The sequence below is a fragment of the Macrobrachium rosenbergii genome, chromosome 17 (genome assembly GCF_040412425.1).
Source record: "Macrobrachium rosenbergii isolate ZJJX-2024 chromosome 17, ASM4041242v1, whole genome shotgun sequence".
Lineage (NCBI taxonomy): Eukaryota > Metazoa > Arthropoda > Malacostraca > Decapoda > Palaemonidae > Macrobrachium > Macrobrachium rosenbergii.
This window is the reverse complement of record NC_089757.1, coordinates 212,664-234,859: the sequence shown is the minus strand read 5'-3', so window position 1 is coordinate 234,859 and position 22,196 is coordinate 212,664. Positions and strand designations below refer to the sequence as shown.

The 22,196-nt window shown below is 40.7% G+C and overlaps 1 protein-coding gene and 1 pseudogene across 4 annotated transcripts in view; both read left to right on the top strand.

Moving 5' to 3' along the window:
• Positions 1 to 22,196, top strand: part of LOC136847636 (plasma membrane ascorbate-dependent reductase CYBRD1-like) — a 187,840-nt gene that overhangs the window by 72,624 nt on the left and 93,020 nt on the right. The gene's annotated exons all lie outside the window — the stretch shown is intronic.
• Positions 5,507 to 7,220, top strand: LOC136847637 (uncharacterized; annotated as a pseudogene).

The window sequence follows — 22,196 nt, the reverse complement described above, 5'->3', positions numbered from 1 at the left end:
TTAATATGGAGGTCGAAACGTTGGGTTTTATCGCAGTGTTAGCGATTCAGTCGAACAGGCTAGACAAGACCCGTGATCTGGTGAAAAATTGCTTTCCTGGTTCTGTTAAAATAACAACAACAACAACAACAAAAAACTAAACTGATTGGAAGCTGAAAGCAACAAGTCCGTATTGATCATATGCAGTTTCCTGGGAAAGCACTGTAAGCCATATTTGCAAGTGCATTTTACTTTTATTAGATTTTTTTTTCTGAGAGAGGTTCATGAGGAGAAGAAACCTAGTAGTTTGTGTGACTCTTACTCATCTTTGGAGCTGTGTCACGGTCACCCACGAGTGGCTTCTATCTCTTTTTCCTTTCAAGAGATCCTCAGAGAACTTTCGAGGGATTTTTATTGACGGACTGTAAGCACGCGCTGTTTTGTTGTATTGTAGGAGAATCTTCCTGCCATCGTGGGAACCGTCTTGTCTAGTGAACAAACGTTTGTTAAGTAGCAATTTGAAAGACATATAGGCGTTTATGATGCATATAAGTTAAGTATACCTTAGTTTTACCAGACCACTGAGCTGATTAACAGCTCTCCTAGGGCTGGCCCGAAGGATTAGACTTAATTTTACGTGGCTAAGAACCAATTGGTTACTTAGCAACGGGACCTACAGCTTATTGTGGAATCCGAACCACATTATAGCGAGAAATGAATTTCTATCACCAGAAATAAATTCCTCTAACTCTTCATCAGCCGGCTGGGGGAATTGAACTCCGGCCCATCGAGTGACATTCTGAAGCTCAACCGACTCAGCCAACGAAGGGCTTATGATGCATATAAAATGGCCCGGTATCGCTCAGGGTGTTATGAATCAGAAGTAGTTTCTTATGTGTATTAGGCTAAGGGATTTCAGGGGTGGTTGCTCACGATCATTTCTGATCAGTTAAAGGCTTTCCTTACTTTAATTGAAGACTCAGTCACTCACATTGCATTATGACGCCAGATTTCACCCCAATGTAATTATGCCGTTTCTGTTTTTCGTATTTTCATTCTTTAGTTTTCCTCTTGCCTTTTGTGCTCTGCTTTTGTCTCTGTTATTCATACCCAAAGTATTTATATCGAGTACATTGAAAGAGTGTTTCTGAGTGAACTTCAAATGTTTACGGTCGTCAGATTTTTTTCTCTTGGTTTTTGACAGTCAACAAATAAACAGAGAACTGGATAGTGTAGGCAGCTGATTTTTCCGGAGCTTTTGTCTATAACAGGTGCTTTCAGTTCCGTCACTTCGTCGAACGGGAGATTCTTGTTTTGTTTGAGTGACAGAATGGAAAGGACAGTGTTTGAGTACGTACTTTCTGCTTCTGAAAACAGCCATTTCTTTTTATTTATATTGTTGACCCTTCCCCTCTGTCTCTGTCTCTCTCTCTCTCACACACACACACTATATATATATATATATATATATATATATATATATATATATATATATATATATATATATATATATATATATATATATATATAATGTTTGTGTGTATGTATGTATGTCACCAGTGTGTGCCGTATGCGCGTATCTGCTTCTGTTTACAATAGATTTAGATTTTGCTTGACGAACAACACTCAACATTACCTGTAGAGCTTGACGAATTCTCAAGCGTGAGAGCAGGGAGAAAGCTGCATCGTCCTGCCACCCTTGGCCACTGAGAGAGCTTCTTGGCGACCGATGGATGCACTGGCAACTGAATACGAGAAGGAAAGCGAAAGCATTTTGCAGGCAAGGGAGAAGAACTGCTCGTAAGAACCCTTTCCTTCAGTTCGAACTTTGATTCCGGAGGCTTTTCCTGTTCTGCCTCAACTAGCGGATTGGTGGGGGACCGGCGTTTCCTGCAGGGAGTAAAAGGAAGAAGAATAAAAGCAGGAGTCGGGCCCATTTGGGAAGTGATGGCTTCTGTTGCTCTGTGGGAGAGAAGCAATGCGGAAAGTGCAGCCCGACTGGAAATCTCTCTCTCTCTCTCTCTCTCTCTCTCTCTCTCTCTCTCTCTCTCATATATCTATATCTATATATATATAGCCATCCTTGTAGTCAGTTTCTCCCTATTTTGCTCTCGTTCCAAAATGGAGACACGTCCCCAGTCGTAGACACACTCGGCCGCCGAGATGACTGGTTTGTTGATTCCATGTTTTATTGTATTTTGACCTTCCTTTTGCTGACATGGGGCCATGACTGAACATAAACTACCTTTGTAGTGAATGTCATAGAATGTGCGTGATATGTTGTAGGAGACATGTTGATTTTTCCCCTGCCCAACTTCATTGTCTGTTTTTATTTCCCTTTGTATAGCCAATCCATGAATCGACTCTCTCTCTCTCTCTCTCTCTCTCTCTCTCTCTCTCTCTCTCTCTCTCTCTCTCTCTCTCTCTCTCTCTCTCTCTCTCTGTGCACTGAAATAGACATTTCTTATTCACCGAGTGGACTTAGAACTTATTGCAAATAGCCGAGCCACACAAACGTTCGAAGTGATTCAGAATGAAGTTTCTTGTTATCCGAAGCAGATGTTCATCAAGCCAGAGGTGAGAGACGACCAAAATAAACAGGCAGAGGAACCTCTTGAGGTTTTTAAAGGCAAGTGATGTTAATAATAATAAAATTAATAATGTTACTCTTCTCTCAGTGATGCTGAATCTGGTAAATCCATTTAATCTTTTTGACTCCCTGAGACGTCAACCCCTTCTAAATGTATGAAAGGAAATGAATTGTCAATGGGAATGAATTCTTTGAAGTAGACCCGCTGGAACATCCAGGCCAATCCGGTCCAAGGGTGGGGCTGCTCTGCTAACGGGGACACCCCTCACCTGCCGGGGGGGAGTTACTGTCCTCTCACACATCCAGGACGAAAGCGAAATCTGCACTGTCTTGAAGTAGGTTTGCCGGGAGAATTTACCTTTATGATATGAGCTGATTTTACCGATAATCAGTGGTAGTGTTGGTGCTTCATCGGGTTCATATGCAACCTCTTTTTCTAAGACAAATTTTCATTCAGACTCGTGGCTTTTTATGTCTAGATTCCTCCCGTTCTCGTACTTCATTTATTTTCTCTCTCTCTCTCTCTCTCTCTCTCTCTCTGTGTGTGTGTGTGTGTGTGTGTGTGTGTGTGTGTGTGTGTTTGATTGCGTGCTCTTCACTCGAGTGCGCCACATTGTATCATATATCAGTTGGTAGCGACTCCCACTGTGTCTTAATGTAATATTCTTAATATGGTGGCAAGAATCCTCTTCTGAGAAATTGAGTCTTGTACATGTTTCTCTCTCGTATGAAGATGCGTGTATCCAGGGTGTATTCATCATCATAATAATGCATCCTTTCCTCTTTTCCCCATGTATCCAGGTGACCATAAATCCAAACCAGTTTATGCAAAAGAAAGTGTCATTTATCCTCGTGAATATCTGCCAAAGGAATTTGTTTATCGGGTTTTCAGAATCACTTTTGTTAATAGCCTCTCTTATTTTTGTACTCATATTTTAATGTGTTTTGTTGCCCAGAGTCACTGTTCAGTTGTGACAGAGAATTAAACCTACATTTGGCAGTATCTGTCCCATTGTTATGGTTGTGTACCCATTTTGTTGCAGTGACTACCTTTCAAATGATCCATTATAACGAGTGTTTTGAGGCCCGTCTGTTATTCCTGATTCGGTCTGTCAGGTGGTCCCTTCTGTGTCGTAGTTTGTAAATTTCTTTGATAAGCAGCTCTTCTATATCTTAGTTTTTCAAGTATGTTTGGAAATCTCTTTAAAACACTGAGTTCTCAAGCAAAATCCATTTTGTCTATATAAAGTTTGTGGTGTCTCTTCACAGTCGTGTTTTATGTCTCAGTGAACATTTCTAGAATATTTCCGTGTTGTATTCTTAGCGCCCTGCTCGCTCAGGTCAAGGGAAGACAAATGTTAAGGAAACTCAAAGGTGTTTTCATCTTATAAGGAGACATTTTGTCTTCGTTGAATATTCCATTTTCTCTCTCTCGTTTTCATTTTCTCGATCTGGTCCCTGAGTTGAGAGAAAGGAAAGCGACATTTTAGGGAAAAATGCCACGCCCTTCCCAGTTGAATATAAGGCAGTGTGTGGACTGAACGCGAAGCCGTTCTTTAAGGTACTGCCTGCGTTTGAAGCGGCTCACTTACGTGACGTCATTTTCATGAAAAGAGTAAAAGATACCTCCACACACACACAAACACACACACTTCCGAACACATGTATTCTTGTATACACACACACACACACATAGTGTGTATTCATTTATAAAAATCACGTTAAATGTACTGTTTGGTATTTTATAGGTTATCGAAGTTTCGGGACTTCACAAACGGATACACTTTTATTTTCATTATCGTGTGTGTGAAGTCATTATTGTTATTGTTTCTGCTGAGTAAACATGTATGTGGATCAACCCAAATAGACCACTGACTTGCAAAACAACCTGCAATGGATAGAACACCCGGACATGAAAAGAGAGAAAATGGAAAGAAGTGAGTATTCGGTGAATATTAGTACAGATAACATAATGAACAAATAGGTATATTTGTATTGAAAGTAATATACTCTAATGGTTGCATAAGAAAAATTTACGTGTACTTTATATATAATGTATATATACATATAATATTGTGATATAGAGTGTATAGTGCAGCAGACAAAATCATTTTTTCACTAAAATACTTCAGTTAACGATACAGGCATGAAATTTGATACATATCTTCTCCATAGGCCACTTTTTGAAAGTTACTGGGTGCCCCCTCAAAATTCTAAAATGGCTGCGGTTTTTCAAGATGGGACTCATGTGCCTCTGGTCATGTTTTTATGCATTTGTTTTGGTTATACACATTTTAGGCAGAGTCACCGAGCAAAAGTAAAATGTATTTCTCTTAAAGATTTCATATAGCATATATAAAGAAAGGTGGCATCCAATAAGTCTGCCAAAAACATTAAATAATCGCGTCTCAGGATTCAGTAGGCATGGAAAAATGTTTTCTTGTTCAATATATTAGTTTGCAAGTCTATATACAATTTAGGTGGTGGTTTTATCTTTGGTTTTAGTTTAAGAGTGAGTGTCAGAGGACAACCAGTGCACATTGGTGACTGCATTGCTGTATAACTCAGCATGGAGTTCAGTGTCAGGTAATCTTGCTTTACTTACACTGTACCTAGCTTCGCTTTAGTGTAGTTTAGTAGTTTAGTGTCCCAAATGCTGTCTAACAGCCCCATATCATTTAGCTGGTAGAAAGTATATATATAGTTGGTAGGTCTAGATAGACAGCCAAGCCTGAATTGACAGGGGGTGCCAGCACGGGAGAGCCGAGCCAAGGTTAAGTGTGGCTTTACATGGCTTGTTCATGTATTTCCCTGGATGGTGTACAGATAACAACGGGACTTAAATGGCACTGGATGAATGATCTGGCTAGATGTAGGGTGACCAAACCTATTTGTATCCAATACATCAATGTGCATATCAGATTAAGGTGGTAAAAGCATAGCCCCTCGACCTTAGTCAAGAGCTCATAATGGCAAGTGTAAATTCAACCACAAGCAAAAGGAAGACTGACTGGAGAAAATGTTGTCTTTGCCAGGAAGACAAGAAAAATGAAGGTCTTTCTTCACCTTGACCTCTGTACATCATAATCCTGAACATGATGGGTACGTAATGATTTCAACCAATGTGCCATTGTTCCAGGAGAAAGGTGAAATGCTGCTTAACTTTGACCCAGGAAGGCTGGATGAAGGCAGTGGCATAGAGGCAACACTGCGACAAAACATGGCAACATACCACAAGAGCTGTAGGGTCATGTTTAATGATGTAAAACTTGATCATGCAAGAAAGCAAAGATCTACAGTTGAAGGTAGTGAACCACAGGAAAAGCCTGCTAAACGGCATCAAATGAGTCAGATAATGAAGCATGCATTTTTTGTGAAAATGTGGCACCTGTATCAGATCTCCAACAAGTAATGATCATGAATCTCAAGAGGAGGCTACATGAGTGCGCTCACACACTTAATGATGGTAAATTATTGGCAAAACTAGGTGCAGGTGATGCAATTGCACAAGAGCTGAAATACCACCTTGTATGTCTCATCGGCCTTTACAATTGGGAGAGGTCCCATCTTAGAAATCTTAAGAAAGAACACTGTCACAGTGAAGAACCAGATGTATATCCACTGGTTCTATCAGAGCTGGTTAATTATATCATTGAAACCAGCTTGAGTTCAGATGGTCCTGCCATATTTCCTCTTGCAGACATATCTCAATTATACCAGCAGCGCTTGGAACAATTGGGCATTGCCTCACCCACTGTAAATACAAGAAGGCTAAAGGGCAAATTGTTAGCAGAAATCCCTGAATTAGAAGCACACAAGAAAGGAAAAAGTGTGCTACTTGCCTTGTGGAAAGATGTAGCTTTAGCCCTATCTCAGGCACCTGACTACTCAGATACACTTGTGATTGCTAAAGCGGCAAAGATACTGAGGAAGCATATTCTGGATCATCAGTCCAGGTTTGACGGCACCTTTGGTGAAGGATGCGTCAATGATGCCATACCTCAAAGCCTGCTCCAGTTCACTAGTATGGTCGAACATGGAGCAAACATAAAGTCACAGCAGGTTGTGTATGGGGTCAGGCAATTCTGCGCCGGCCAGAAGCACAGAGTCCAGCTAACTGGGGTTGGGAAAAGATTGGCGAAGACTGGAAAGTCTTCTGGACAGCCAACTCCCCCATTGCAAAGAATTGTGAACAGCTTACAAAATGTGGCTGCAAGTCTGGTTGCCGTGGCAGGTGCAAATCCTGCAGGTTTGGGCTTACATGCACAGCTTTGTGTAGCTGCAAATATGATGTGTAATCATAATGTGAGGTGTAACTATAATGTTGCAAATAATGCTTCAGATACATCCTGAATGAGAATTTCGTCACACTAAAGGGTGACACCATGCATCTTTAAAATGTTGCGTTCGTTTCAGGCTTAAAAAAAGGCATTGAGACAGTACTCAAACATAGAAAAGATACTTCATCATAGTCCATTATAGTCTTATGCTTGTATACTTTTCAGTAGCATTATGGGGTCCCTTTCCAAGATGTAATATTGATAATAGCCCAATAGAATAGCTAGAAACATATTCTCTGGCCTCATAATTATAGGCATAGATGAACATTTCATTTCTGTATCTTTCGTAGTTGCAGAGTTATCAAGCAAAATGTTTCATGGCGGCCATTTTGTACGCCATCTTTATCACAATGGTGAATATAGTAGTAGGAGCTCTGGTAATATCTTCAATTAATTCTTCTACCCAGGAAGACATTATCTGAATAATGATTGATGTATTTATTTCAACAATGGTTTACTCAAAGTGTCAGAAATCGAAACAACTAGCGGCCATATTGAAATTTTGCGTGGACACCCAGATTCTTCAAAATAGCGGTTAAAATGAGCAATTATGACAGATTTCATGCTTGTATCACAAACTGAAGTATTTTTCTACTTATCTGCTGCACTAGTGGCGAGGATATTCAAAGTTAACATGTAAATTAATATCATATATTCCAAAGAAAATTATATTTTTTCGGATTTTATGACTAGTTTTAAATGGTGAACAGGAGCAAAAGTGAAAGTCGCGTTTTTTCTTTTTTGTTTTATTTTGATCAAAACTAAGTATAAGAATAATAAAAATTATATTATGATGCTGATTTCTCAGTTATGCCATACGTGACAAGACATGGAAGAAAATGCAAGTATCAAGGTACTGTGTATGAGAGAGAGAGAGAGAGAGAGAGACCCCAAGAAGTTTCAATACGAAAATTGAGTCTTAAGACAAAATATGACTTTCCAGTAATATTATTCATATGCATTGTAATTAGGCATCAAGAAATCTGTGAATTTGATATGAACAGTGACAGAGGGAAGCCTCGTCCTTCTTCCTTAATCAGTATTAGTCCAGAATGTAAGCTAAGCTTAATAACAATAGTTTGTTAAGGGTTAGCCTTGCCATGTGTTCTTTCCAGTGACGTCAACAAAGGATTGTTGATCGAATGTCATGACCCCGTGTGCGGGTGCGCAATGAGGCTCGTTATGGCTTCCGCTCGCCCATTCGCTTTGCACACACTTCCTTATCACCATCGAATCCTGTAGTTGTTTTTATTGCACGGTTCTAGGTGACCATTAATTTTTAACTCTGAATTTCAGTTGGAGCATGGCTTATTTATAATTCAAGCTGCCTATTGTATCAAATATTTTTAAAGTCACGAGAGAAAGGGTGTTATTTCAGAGGTACGTGAATCTATTGGAAATAACTTGTTTATTATTGTGAAGACTATTTAGGTGTATAGTTAGTTGGCTAGCTAGATTCTTTTTCAAATTTCTGGTGAACATAACGTGACATAAAGCTAGGAAACTGGATAAACCTTTAAACTTGAATTATTAGATAAATCTATCGCTGCCATTAGTGAAATACCAAGGATTATACCACAGCAAATATAATCCTTACTTATCTCAGTAATATTACTTTATTTGGCTGTTACATTTTACATTTTGTGTTGCTCCTTTTGATCTGCAATTGCATATCGTCATGAGCATAAAATTATTATTATTATTATTATTATTATTATTATTATTATTATTATTATTATTACTATTATTATTACATTTAAGTTAACAATGGAGACAAAAATATAATTTTTTTTAACTTTATATGACGTGTTCTTTCTGAACTCAAGTTATTAAATATGGGGCTTAAACGGGAGTGCAAATTCAGCTTCAGAGAATGCATACGATCCCTGTGAAGAAGTACAAGGTGTCTGAGTGAGGGATTCTGTCGAGGGCGAGCCTGCGGTTGGAGGCACTTGAAGGGAGGTGGGGGGGCACACTTGTGACAGCAGGGCTGTCCAGAGGGCACTGTGTTCGTTCGTTCGCCTGCACAGAGAGAAAGTTGCCCCATGCTGGTGAGCTCTCTTTTGAAATCGCCACAATCATCATTTTTCTTCCAACTTAAGATCATGTGCATAAAGTCGACACGGTGGAGGGAAAATATATAGACTAATAATAATAATAATAATAATAATAATAATAATAATAATAATCAAGCTAAGGACCATGTGCTTGAGTAGAACGCAGATACAGGGGAGGTATAGATACTTCAACAGTGAGAGACGTCGTGTCAACTGCACTTGTAATATTGTCTTTTACTTAGCGTACATTTAATACCAGCGAAGGCTTTCCTTCCTGTAATCCGTAGTAAGGGACTCAAAAAATGCTGCTTGGTTGTAACAGTAGCAGCTTTTATCTTTAACGCACAGTTGCTTTTGTTTTTATTTATTTATTTTTTTTGAAGGTTAATATTATTTGAAAGACACCCCTACAATAGCGGACGCTACAAATATGAGACGGAAGAACGTGTCAAAGTAAATAAAAACGATGTTTCGGTAGTATTATGGTGGAGAAGTGATGAGTTTCAGTCTGAGGTGAATGAAGGTATGGCGTCTCTTCGTGAGTCGAGTAAGACGGGCATAGGACAGAACATCCAACTGACCCACCAGAAGAAGAAGAAGAAGAAGAGGTCCTGTCCTTACCGAAGTTGAGTGCTGGACAAAAGGCGTCGAAAACATAGGTAAAAAGTATAATATAGATATAAATGGAATGGGAAAATATGCCAAAAAAGAACTGAAAAAGGAAATTAAGAGAAGAATAAAGCGAGATATCGAAAAGACATTGGAAGAAAAGATGAAAGAAATGAAAAAGCTGAGATTCATAGACAACTTTGAAGAAAATAAGTATCTTAGGGAACTAGAAACAAAGGATGCATGCTTAATAATGTAAAACCATACAAAAAAATGGAAAACTTAACTTTAGAGACTCTGAAAGCCCCGAACAGAAAACTAGTGGAATATATAAGATTAGCCATGAAAATAAAGGACGTCACCAACCCAGAAAGCGACGGCACCAGTTAAAAAGTAATGGTAACGTCAAAGGGAGGCGTAATAAAAGTAAATTCGAAATATTAAGTAACATCTGGGAGGTTAAGGGGTAGGGTGCTAAATTAAATGAAAACTGTTAAATGATATGTATATAATGTAAAGTGAAAATAAAATTGTGTAAAATTGTATTCAAGGGTATAAAGCTTCGCACCTCATGAGAATCGTGTAGTGTGCCCGCAACTGTGTTTGTGGAGTGAGCTCATAGGAACCAGGAGTCATATTTTCATGGTTAGGCATGGGAGGAGTCACGTGACTGAGGAATTCCTAGGGAACAAAGGGCCGGGGCGGTTAAGGCCGCAGGTGAGTTCGAGGAAGTTCTGGTAACAGCACAGGTGGCGTTATCGTTGTAACCAACGCTTTACTGTAGATTTGGGAGTCCGATGTGGTCGTAGCTTGAACTAGTCATCGCCTGAGAGCTCTGAAAAGCAGGGAAGTCCATTTTTCTTTAAGGTATCATTAAGAGAACCTTTTTATAGTCTAGGTAGATTTAGAAACGCAGACGCAGCAAGCAGAATGAATTCGGTTTTGATCTTTTTGCCCATAATAAGTTCCATACAACTAAATTGCCTGAGCCTCAGAATAGCACTTTGTTTGTTTACACTTCTGGTTCGTGGAATTTCTATAGGAAGAGAGTTAGTACTAAGTAGGTGGACTCGCTCACAGGTTCTCACCAACTTTCTCTTGGCGAAGCATCACTGCGTTTCATCCTTTTTATGGTTGAGGTCGAGAGTTGCCTAGCTGCGATTTTCCTGTTGACGCTACTTCTAGAGTCCGTTCCAACCTGCTTTACGTTTTATTTCGCATGTTGAATTCCTGCAATCCCTTTTACCGGGTCGATACTGAGGTCGCGGGAGAGAAATCGCTCTCTCTCTCTCTCTCTCTCTCTCTCTCTCTCTCTCTCTCTCTCATGAACCTAACAACATTTTGATTTAATTCAAGGACGATAATTGCATGCAATAAATTACATCAGTGATAGTCTTAGAATATTTTGATAGTATATTGGAAACATTCAGAAAGTACGTTGCAAAGTTATTACACAACAAACGGGAACTAAACCCTCTTACACACATCCGTACACATACACACACTTACATATATATATATATGTACATATATATACACACATATGTATGTATGTATGTATGTATGTATGTATGCGTTTCTCCTTGGAGGTGGGAGTCGTGTTCCGTTGCAAATAGCGGTGCTAATCATTATAATGCACAAATCAGATAGCTATAGTGATTTCTCTTGTGTGGCCCCAGCGATAATGTCTCGTGTAAAGCAGTAGGGCATGGCACTGATTCCGTGCTGATGACACCTAAGAGGATTATCTTGTATATGAAGAAGAGCTGGCTTCCATGGAAAAAAATCTCAAACGCGGAACATCACTGCAGAGACGCGACAAACACTCGGCTAACGTGCTCAGATATTTGAAGTGTCACACACACAGCGTTAGAGGCATCGGTGACTCTCTGGGAAAGTTCGTGGTTTTGTTATGTCACCAACGAAACTGGCATTACCGGTCCACTTCTGAGAGACGGTTGTTGTGGGTCGAATTAACCCTGGACTGTCGCTGTGGGTGAGTGCGGGCAGGATAAATAGAGTACTCTATTAATCCTGAGTGCGGCGATGGCATTACGAGAGTCGTGCTCATATCGAAAGTGTCATTCACGGTGATGCGTCTTCAGTGGAACAACGAAGGGAAGATTAAATGAGACAGTATTTATACGGTTCATGTTGAACAGGCTAAAGAAACTTGCACGTTCGCCATGATGACATTAAGCAGAGGGAAGTATGCTCGCGAGTCATGGATCCTGTACAGGAAATTGACTCATCTGCAAATTCTCATAGCGTGGACGAAACCTGCACTTACAGGATAGACACAAAGGGCCTTCGGAAACCCTTCCCGTAGTCTCCCAAGAGAGGATTATTTAGAAACGGCGTCTCCTCATCATCCAGGTGGCTTTTTGGATACCTCCCATTGGGTCCATCAGGCAGCTTATATGTCAGTTATAGTCTGCATCTTTTCGATCGTGAATGTATCCAAGTTAGCGCGTTGGATTATGCAACAAGTAAAGAACATAACGTATCTTATACATACATACACACCCACCCATATATATATACATATATATATGTGTGTGTGTATATATATATATATATATATATGTATATGTATATGTATATTAAAGTGATACCAGCACAAAGAGATAACAGTGACCTGTAAGTATAACAAGGGTCGCAAATGGTGGCCGTCTTATGCATGCATTTCTCTCTCTCTCTCTCTCTCTCTCTCTCCTTCCTGTGGTTAATCGATGGTGAATGAATCCAAAGAGTTATGGTCGTTCATTCCCGGATGTGAATCCAGGGTAAAACCTTAATTACGCTATTAAGGGGCAACGAAATCTTCGCTCGTTCTTCTTTCCTACGGGGAAGCTTTTCTTGTTCATTCAATCTTGATGAACATTAAGGTGACATTTAGGCTTACGACTGTGCTCTGTTTAGACTTCGGTTTCTCACACACACAAAAAAGCACAAATTATATATATATATATATATATATATATATATATATATATATATATATATATATATATTACTCTGCAAGGAGAGTGACCCCAGGTGTTAGTCTTTCGGTTTTAGAACAAACCCGTTGGGAAGCGGTTACTGGCCCAGTGTCCTTTCTTTCTCAAGTTGCGACCCATCACAGTTAACTAACACTGGCTCTTTGATTCGCTGTGCTTCTGTTACAAGAAGCACAGTGGGACTCATATAACGTGCCTACACTACACCCTGGGAATCTAATCCTGTACCTTGGGCTGATGAAGATTTTACTGACCTCGAGACTACAAGACTATGAGGTGTACATTCGGCAAGGAAAGTTAGGATACAGTTTTTTTAAATCTTCGGACATATATTGCTCAATAATGCGACATCTGGCAGCTTTAGAAAGGGGAGGAGCTTCAGTCTTATTGTGTTTGTTTTTTGCTTGACCTCCTATAACTTTCAATCATATTCTACCGTTCTGAAATAATTGATACTTAAATGCAGTAGTAAGCTTTACAGTATTCGTTCAAGTTGTAATTTGCAGCAACAGTTCTGAGCAAAATAAACATTTTTCGACATAACCTACCAAGTAACCTTACACAAATGAATTTATGACACCACAATGAACGGAATGCTTGCATAATCGGAAGCGTGGTCTTCCATAATGAAATCAAGAGTTAAATTTGAGCAGTGTCCAACGAAAAACGTGGGGAACAATAAAGGAACGAATGCAATGTTATGATGAGAGAGAGGGAGAGAGTTGCTGTTGTGTAAGTCTAGGCCTGTATGTAGTGCTACTCATTTCATTATTTTTTCTTTTAGTGATTGAGCGGTACTATATTTATATAGTATGTTTTAGCAATGGAGAGAGAGAGAGAGAGAAACTATGGCAGCGTCAAGAAACATCCAGTTACTTGTGTTTTCCCGCCGAAGTTCTCACTCTGCTCCTCACATCATAGAGAACGCTCTTGCGGATTTAAGTAGATTTAGTCAACCTACCCTAGCTGTCACAACATTTACTGCCATTAATTCCAGCTGACTTTTAACACCGTGAAATACAAATATGGATGTGTAAAAATTAAAGAAATTATACTTGCCTGTATGATGATGCAATAATAAGCCTGTTCATAACGGAAACGAGTAAATATTGCCGTTCTCATAAACAGTACTGCACCGAGATATCCACACACTATCTTTTAGATCTGTATGAACGAAGCCATCTGAGAAATTCTGATTACTTCGGACATGCATGGTGTTTTTAAGTATCTGAACGTTTTTGTTTTGCAGATTTAACATATATGATATAATTTGCATTGTATTTTCATATTCTAGAACATTTTTGTTTTGCAGATTTAACATATATGATATAATTTGCATTGCATATTCATATTCTAGAGTAAATTTACCGAGATTATGTGTTTTCTGTAAGAAAAAAATTAAAATTCGATGAACGAAACCTAATGAAAACTGTATCCTCACTTTCCTTGCTGAGTGTACAGCATATAATTGTGTAAATACTTGAGTTTTCTTGTGAATGAGAAAGCTCCCCTCCTGGTCAAGCCCCATCCTCCCTTCCTTCTTCCTTCCTTCCTCCTTCCTTCCTCCCTTCCTCCCTTCCTCCTTCCTTCCTCTCTTCTTCCTTTTTCCTCCCTTCTTCCTCCCTCCCTTCTTCCTTCATTCCTTCCTTCCTTCTTCCTCCCTTCCTCCTTCCTTCTTTCCTTCCTTCCTTCCTTCTTCCTTTCTTCCTTCCTTTTCCTTCCTGTTTCCTTCATCCCCTCCTTCCTTTCTTCCTCCCTTCCTTCTTTCCTTCCTTTCTTCCTTCTGCCTTCCTTTCTTCCTTCCTTCCTTCCTTCCTTCCTTCCTTCCTTCCTTCCTTCTTTCCTCCCTTCCTTCCACCTTCCGTCTTTCTCTTCTTTCCTTCCTTCCTCCTTCCTTCCTGTCTTCCTCCCTTCCTTCTTCCTTCCTTCCCCTTCTTTCTTCCTTCCTTCCTTTTTTCTCTTTTCTTTTGCTCTTGGCCTGAAAAAGGGATTGGGTTGTATATCCCGTCCCGTTAGTCTTTGCTTCTCAAAAAGAAGCATAATTAGTAGGATACTTGGCTATATTCAGTTAACTATTGTACGTAAAGACCCTTCATTCTTATCCTACCTACACATCACCCATCAAGGGTTAACAGTTCACTTCCTCTGCCATTCTTATCTTATTCTCGCGACAATACCGGTCCATCTCGCTCAATTTGCTATCTCTTGCTTCGTTGCGGTGCGTATTAACATTCAGATGATGGTAGCTGGAGAACCATGGTTTTTCTGTTTTTTCCCTGGAATATCGATACTTCTTATGAGGTGTTTCATGGTTTTAAGCCTCAAGGAAAAGAGTAATATGAGGTAGCCTGGTTTTCCTGTTAATAATGTCCCATAAAGGTGTCATTTAGTAAAACGGACAGAATCTGCTGGTCTCATCTGTACTTCTACTGTAAGTCAGTCATTTCATTGCCTAAGCATGGTAAATCAAGTTCTTTGTTTGTGAAAAGAAATAAAAGAAGTCGCTCCTGTTTTCATCAGTCATTTGGGGCTCTGCCAACACTGAACATTTACTGCTCAAGTGCGGAAGTATTTTGCATGAAGAAAGTTACTATTCTAGCCGTGGCCTTTAGAGCTTGATTAACTCTCTCGTATATGACAAAAATGCTGAGAGATGAAAAGGGGACAGCAAGACAGAGCATGCGTAGAACGCCTGACGAGAATAGCAAGCCCTGAAAATACGACGCAGAGTGACTCAGTCGTAGGTCATGAATCTCAGCAAACATCCTGAGGTTTTGCTTAGGTGAGCGCCTTGCACACTCTCACCCGTTCCCTTGTGTCTCTGCCAGACCCGCGGGACTCGTCTGATTGATATACGGCAGCACGCTGTCGCTGTCACAGATCCCACCCCGTCAGAGGGTGCAAGAACTTGAATGAGGCGCTGTTTCCGTGAATCACATTTTGCTGGATGCTCTTATTTTGGGCTGATGTGTCTCGTTAGGGAACTACTCTCCTCTTTCCTGTCTCGTTAGGGAACTACTCTCCTCTTTCCTGTCTCGTTAGGGAACTACTCTCCTCTTTCCTGTCTCGTTAGGGAACTACTCTCCTCTTTCCCGTCTCGGTAGGGAACTACTCTCCTCTTTCCTGTCTCGTTAGGGAACTACTCTCCTCTTTCCTGTCTCGTTAGGGAACTACTCTCCTCTTTCCTGTCTCGTTAGGGAACTACTCTCCTCTTTCCCGTCTCGGTAGGGAACTACTCTCCTCTTTCCTGTCTCGTTAGGGAACTACTCTCCTCTTTCCTGTCTCGTTAGGGAACTACTCTCCTCTTTCCTGTTTCGTTAGGGAACTACTCTCCTCTTTCCTGTCTCGTTAGGGAACTACTCTCCTCTTTCCTGTCTCGTCAGGGAACTACTCTCCTCTTTCCTGTCTCGTTAGGGAACTACTCTCCTCTTTCCTGTCTCGTCAGGGAACTACTCTCCTCTTTCCTGTCTCAGTAGGGAACTACTCTCCTCTTTCCTGTCTCGTTAGGGAACTACTCTCCTCTTTCCTGTCTCATTAGGGAACTACTCTCCTCTTTCCTGTCTCGTTAGGGAACTACTCTCCTCTTTCCTGTCTCATTAGGGAACTACTCTCCTCTTTCCTGTCTCGTTAGGGAACTACTCTCCTCTTTCCTGTCTCGTCAGGGAACTACTCTCCTCTTTCCTGTCTCGTTAGGGAACTACTCTCCTCTTTCCTGTCTCGTCAGGGAACTACTCTCCTCTTTCCTGTCTCAGTAGGGAACTACTCTCCTCTTTCCTGTCTCGTTAGGGAACTACTCTCCTCTTTCCTGTCTTAGTAGGGAACTACTCTCCTCTTTCCTGTCTCGTTAGGGAACTACTCTCCTCTTTCCTGTCTCATTAGGGAACTACTCTCCTCTTTCCTGTCTCGGTAGGGAACTACTCTCCTCTTTCCTGTTTCGTTAGGGAACTACTCTCCTCTTTCCTGTCTCGTTAGGGAGCTACTCTCCTCTTTCCTGTCTCGTCAGGGAACTACTCTCCTCTTTCCTGTAACTTCGTGATTAAGGTGAAAAGTGCAGGAGGTAATTGCAATGGTAAGGCACCATGGAATTCATGAACTGATTCTTTACAATGCACTTTTCTTTTGAATTTTCCGGGGAAACAGCAAATTGTTGGCTGAAGTCCTGACTCACCATCGTCAGAAAATCTATTCTATAAACGTCCACTGAATTTAGGAGTCACCATCTAAATATATTTAATATCTCTCTCTCTCTCTCTCTCTCTCTCTCTCTCTCTCTCTCTCTCTCTCTCTCTCTCTCTCTCTCTCTCTCTCCCTTCCTAATAAATCTTTGGTTAAGGCCAAATTTAAAGATTCTGTGTCGAACTCTTGGTGACTTATCCCACGCCAATAATGATTTCTGCAACCATAAAAGAACGTTAGTAGAGTATAATATTTACTTTGAAGACATTATTGCCGAGTGAGATACATACACGCGTAGTTAGATATTTTAAAAATACCCTTATATTATTCCGGAGTCCAGGAAACGAAACTTTTTCATCTCAAACACGTGAATTTTTGCAAGATGCTTTGCAATTTATGCCCTTTTATTCCTACCTGCGTGAGCAGAATTTCTATCAGTATTTCAGTGCCTTGAGCTTTGAAGAGTAGGCTGTGCTTGTGGAAATACGACTGTGCAAGTGGCTAGCTGTCCTTGGTCTCCCAGATGGGACCTTGGAAATTCCCTGCAGTTAAAGTGCGCCATTTCCATTTAAGCTCTTAGTAATTCCTCACTCAATTTTATTCCGGTGCGTACAGTTATAAATTTGTCCTTCGCACAATCCCCGAGAGAATAGTACGTGATAGTGTCAGCTGCGCTCTGAAAGCACGAGAATGGCCAGAAGACCCAGACCTACTTGGACTAGGACTATGAGACGGTAGGCTGGAGATGAGTGGAGATTTGTGGAAGTGAAAGCAAGGGAAAGACATTAGTGGCGAAATTTCACAGAGCCCCTTTGTCACGCCCGGTTTTGGAGGGACAGTTATGAAGATGTACATAGTTGCAATTCGGCTAATGGATATATGCTTTAACATTGGGAAATCAGAAATCAATTCATCATTTTGCTTTGCTTTTTGATGTTATGAAATCGCAACTGAATTTAAAAGGATGGAGACTGGTGGAAATTTCTGCCTGCAATTAATGATTACGTGTCTTCTACTGGGTAAACTGTTTCATTGCAGTGGTGTCCTTCTGTAGACAGAATTTTTCTTTTTTCAGATAGGTGAAAGAGATGGACAGAGAGGTGTAATATGCTTTGCGCAGTCAGGTAGAAGATGTCATTTGAAAGTTGAGTTTTCGAGACCAGATCGAGTGTGTGGCTGACAAAGTATCTGGCGAGGTAGGATTTCAGGCGGTTGAATTCGATCCCTCAGGAGACCGAGAGGCGAAAAGGTTGGCAGAAGACGAGAGTGAGAGAGGATGAAGACGAGAGAGAGAGAGAGAGAGAGAGAGAGAGAGAGAGAGAGAGAGAGAGAGAGAGAGAGAGAGAGAGTTGGTGAGCAATTGTGAGTTGTTATCTGAGATCGACTCTTGTTTCTTTGCAAGCTCCCGAGTTACTTTGGAACGAGCTCTGTGACCATCGCAAGCTGGAATACACTTACACTCTCTCTCTCTCTCTCTCTCTCTCTCTCTCTCTCTCTCTCTCTCTCTCTCTCTCTCTCTGAAAAGGACGTGTGCCGTCCTTATCAGACTCACGTGAAAACTGAGCAGTTTCAAAATGAGCTGGGCAGCATAGTCAGTCTGTGGGAATGAACGAGCAAAGCAAGCTTTAACGGTGGCAAAATTCGAACACATTTATTTTTGAATGAATAGTAAAAACTTTTGATCACAGTCTTGATCCCAATGGAAATACCAAAACAGTAAAGCCTCGAGTAAAGGATCCGGGTTGCGTCCTTTTTTAACGACTAAACATGGGCTACCCATATCGACAGAATCCTAGCGTAATGTCTAAGTTTTTTGCAAGAATACTGTGAGAGCATTTTCAAAGAGAGAGCTCAGCACTTATGCGTGCATGTAATGGGAAGGCGTTGATGATACCATTTATAGACTAGTGCTCTGTAAAATGTCCCCACACCCAGCTAACTATAGCCAAATGGATAGGCCAGATGACGTACTATGCAATCTTGTTACAAAAAATGTTTACGACGGCATGACCATTTTTGTTTTGCTGGACAAAGGCCGATGAACAACCATGGAGGGACTGATTCCAAATCTTCCTATACAACCAAACCTCATAAACCAGACCTTTGTCCTTCAATTCTACCACAAGCCTAGAACTGGTGTCAGATGCTCTGCGCCCAGCTCCATCTGCATCATTTGTATATCATCGTTCGGTCTCGCTGTCGCACCTCGACCATTACGAATCATCTTGTACACACGTTTAAGCGTATAAGTTATGCAAGTTCCTGGACATCCTACTAGATGAGACAAAATGCAGTGCCACCGGTCATTTCATCGACCATACCACCTCCGTATGGGGGTAGCGCTGTCGGTGTACTCATGTGGTGCACTGTAGGCTTTACTGAAGGTTCTCTGCAGCGTCCCCAGATCCCCTAGCTGCAACCCCTTTCATTCCTTTTACTGTACCTCCGTTCAGTTCTCTTTCTTCCATCTTTCCACCCTCTCCTGACAATTATTTAAACATATTTTTCAGCTCTGAATGACGTCGTAGGTACCTTTGGCCTAAATTTTATAATCCAATCCAATTCCAGTCGAACCAAAATACAGAGTGTTACTACTGTGCTACCGCATGCTTGGTACAGAAGGTGGGAGCGAGAACGCTCGTGAGGCTTCCTAACTTTCTTTTCATAATGAGTTCCGATGACTCGGTCTCTGTATAGAAGGTTACATTCATTTCAGTGACAGCAAAATATCAGTTGCCAATCACCTAAATACATTTAATCTGTAACAGCACTGCAAATAACACCTTTAATTTCTAGAGACATATCGGAAATGTGTCAAAACCCAAAAACATTGGCATTAACAGGCTTGCTAATTAAATCACACATTGCTACATAACGAAGCCAGTGACACTAACCACAGTGTGTATGTGTCCACCTAAATATTAACAGCGTGAAAGGAATAACTGTCCAGACCGCAGATATGACGACTGCTGATGCTGAATGGATGCAACACCTAAGATAAGTCGCAGCTATGCAGTCCAAGTCGATGCACACCAACTCTCGTCCAGTCCACATGCCTCATGAATGCAAAAGTCCATTACAGATCAAGTCCGAGCGATACGTCTTGTGAACTGCCCCAATGCCACACGATAACTCACTTGAAGGAGGACGGCTTTCCTCAAAAAAAATATTCATCACCACATCAAACTACAGCTTCTTAGATCTGGCAATTACCTAACAAGCTAGTCCTGAGAAATCGCGCTGTAGCAGTCGAGCCAAGAAGCCTCAAAATTATGAACAAAATATAAATTCCGGCATTTACACAGGGCGGAAATTTTAACTCGATCCGGCACCTGATATTCAGTCCCAAAGTCGTACTGAATATAATTACTTTCAATGACTGCATTAAGCAATCATTCCACACGGGAGAGGGCCTCGGTTCCACCCCTGGGGGTTGCAACCGATCATCAGGTAATGTCTCATATGGGAAACGTTAAAATTTAGGCACGTTATTTGTAAATAGTCTCTCTCTCTCTCTCTCTCTCTCTCTCTCTCTCTCTCTCTGTTTTTGCCCCTGTACAGAAACAGCAGCGACAAGAACTGAAAATAGCTTCTACGGAATCAAGTTTCCTCCCAAATAGTTGTGTAGAAAGTGAGGCCTTGAGGGGTGACGAATTACGGGTCCATCGAAGGCTTCGGCGGTCATTCTTGGTGGTCGTGTCATTGTGCTGTCGCTCCCAGTGGGGTTTGGTTTCCAATCCAGACAAAGTTTCAGAAGGAGTTCTGTTATAGTTTTCTTCTTGAAAGTTTTTAATGGCAAAAATGAAAGTTGACGTAATTTTTTTATATGTAAAAAACAAAAAACTGGTAAAGGTGAAAACTAACCCAAAGAGTTTCAATTAATTATGAACTGGTTCTGATGAATCCGCCATTTAGATGAAAAGCTGCGTATTTGGTATATTTTATATATTTACTCTTTGAGGGACAAGGTATTCTTCACTTGTGGAAATTCACAGTTGAGGTATACGAAACCAGCTCTTCCTTTCTAACCTAACTGTTTCATCTTGCGCTCTCTTCTTTCTGATATCGAGTCATCAAAATGTAAATTTTCTCAACTTTTTCTTGTTTATATCTTGACCACTAAAACGCCGTTTTCTCTTGGAACCTGCCTATCAGAGGAATTTTAAATATCTTAGTACCTATCCGTAGATCAGATTTTATGAAAAGCCGTAGATATTCGGTTACATTACTGATATTAATAAGTGGTGATTTTTTGCTTAGTTTGAGGTCGCACTCAGGACTTGTTTATTCTTTCATTTTAGGGTTGTGAGCTTGACACACCATAAATATTCTTGGTGTTGGTTTCGATACAAACAAACTCTATTAAAAAAAAAAAAAAAAAAGTGCAACCATGAATTTTTAGAAATGACAGAAAATGAAGAGAAGAATTCTTCTGAAAATGTAATGTTACTCAGGAATTGCTGTCAGTCTGCGTAATTGGTGGAATTTTTTAAATTCTTGTCTCCCAGTAGTGAGTTCGTGGTGAATACTATTACAGGAGTGTCCAGAACTTAATACTGTACGTTCATTATAAAGATCTCAGGAGTACCAACCTGTACTCTGTAATTGACAAGAGGAATCATTTGTAGACGGAGAAACTCTGAATGACGGTGATCGCAGTATTCCTCAGCGCGAGCTCCCACTGAAAAGGCTCTGGCTTGTAAACGTACGAAAAATGCAAATTACTTTTAAAATTTGCTGTATCTCGAAAGAGACTTCGTAAGTCTTATTTGACATCAGAGAGTCTGCGTTGGCCGAGGTAGTTTTGTGATGGTGTGTTCAGATACATTTACGATTTAACTTCTGTGTCTGTTTAACGATTCGTCTATCGTTTTTCATTCCACAGCGAGACGCTTTCGTACATGCCATGACTGCATTGGTATGGAGGTCATCTCCGTCGCTGTTCTTCTTTCCGATCAGAATGTATGATGGGGAATTTTGCTTCCTCAAGTGAGAGGTCAGCCTCGATCGTCGCTGAAGAGAAAGCGGCCCTTGGCCAGGGAGATCAGGCGAAGATCGGGAGTGTCGGGAATTCTCACAAGACGCAGGATCATTTTTCAAGAATGTTTGATGCGGGAAATCCCTCGCCTCATGGTAGGTCGACCAAACACTCGACGAAGGCTGCGAGACTATTATTTCGCCGGTTAAGAGTGGGAGTGCGCTTCAAGTTTTGACTGTAGTTCTTTAAGTATTTGTTTGTCAATGTCAAGGTGCGTCTGGTGTAAGTTTGTAGGTTTTATCATTAAACTGAAGCAAGACTTTTGAAACATCTCCTCGAAAATGCTGTGGTCAGGAATGACTGCTGCTGGTGCATCATTGAAATTTCAGGCCGATTCCACCTTGAAAAACATCAGACGGGCACCTCATGTTAATAGTCGTGTTAAATTATACACAAACACACATA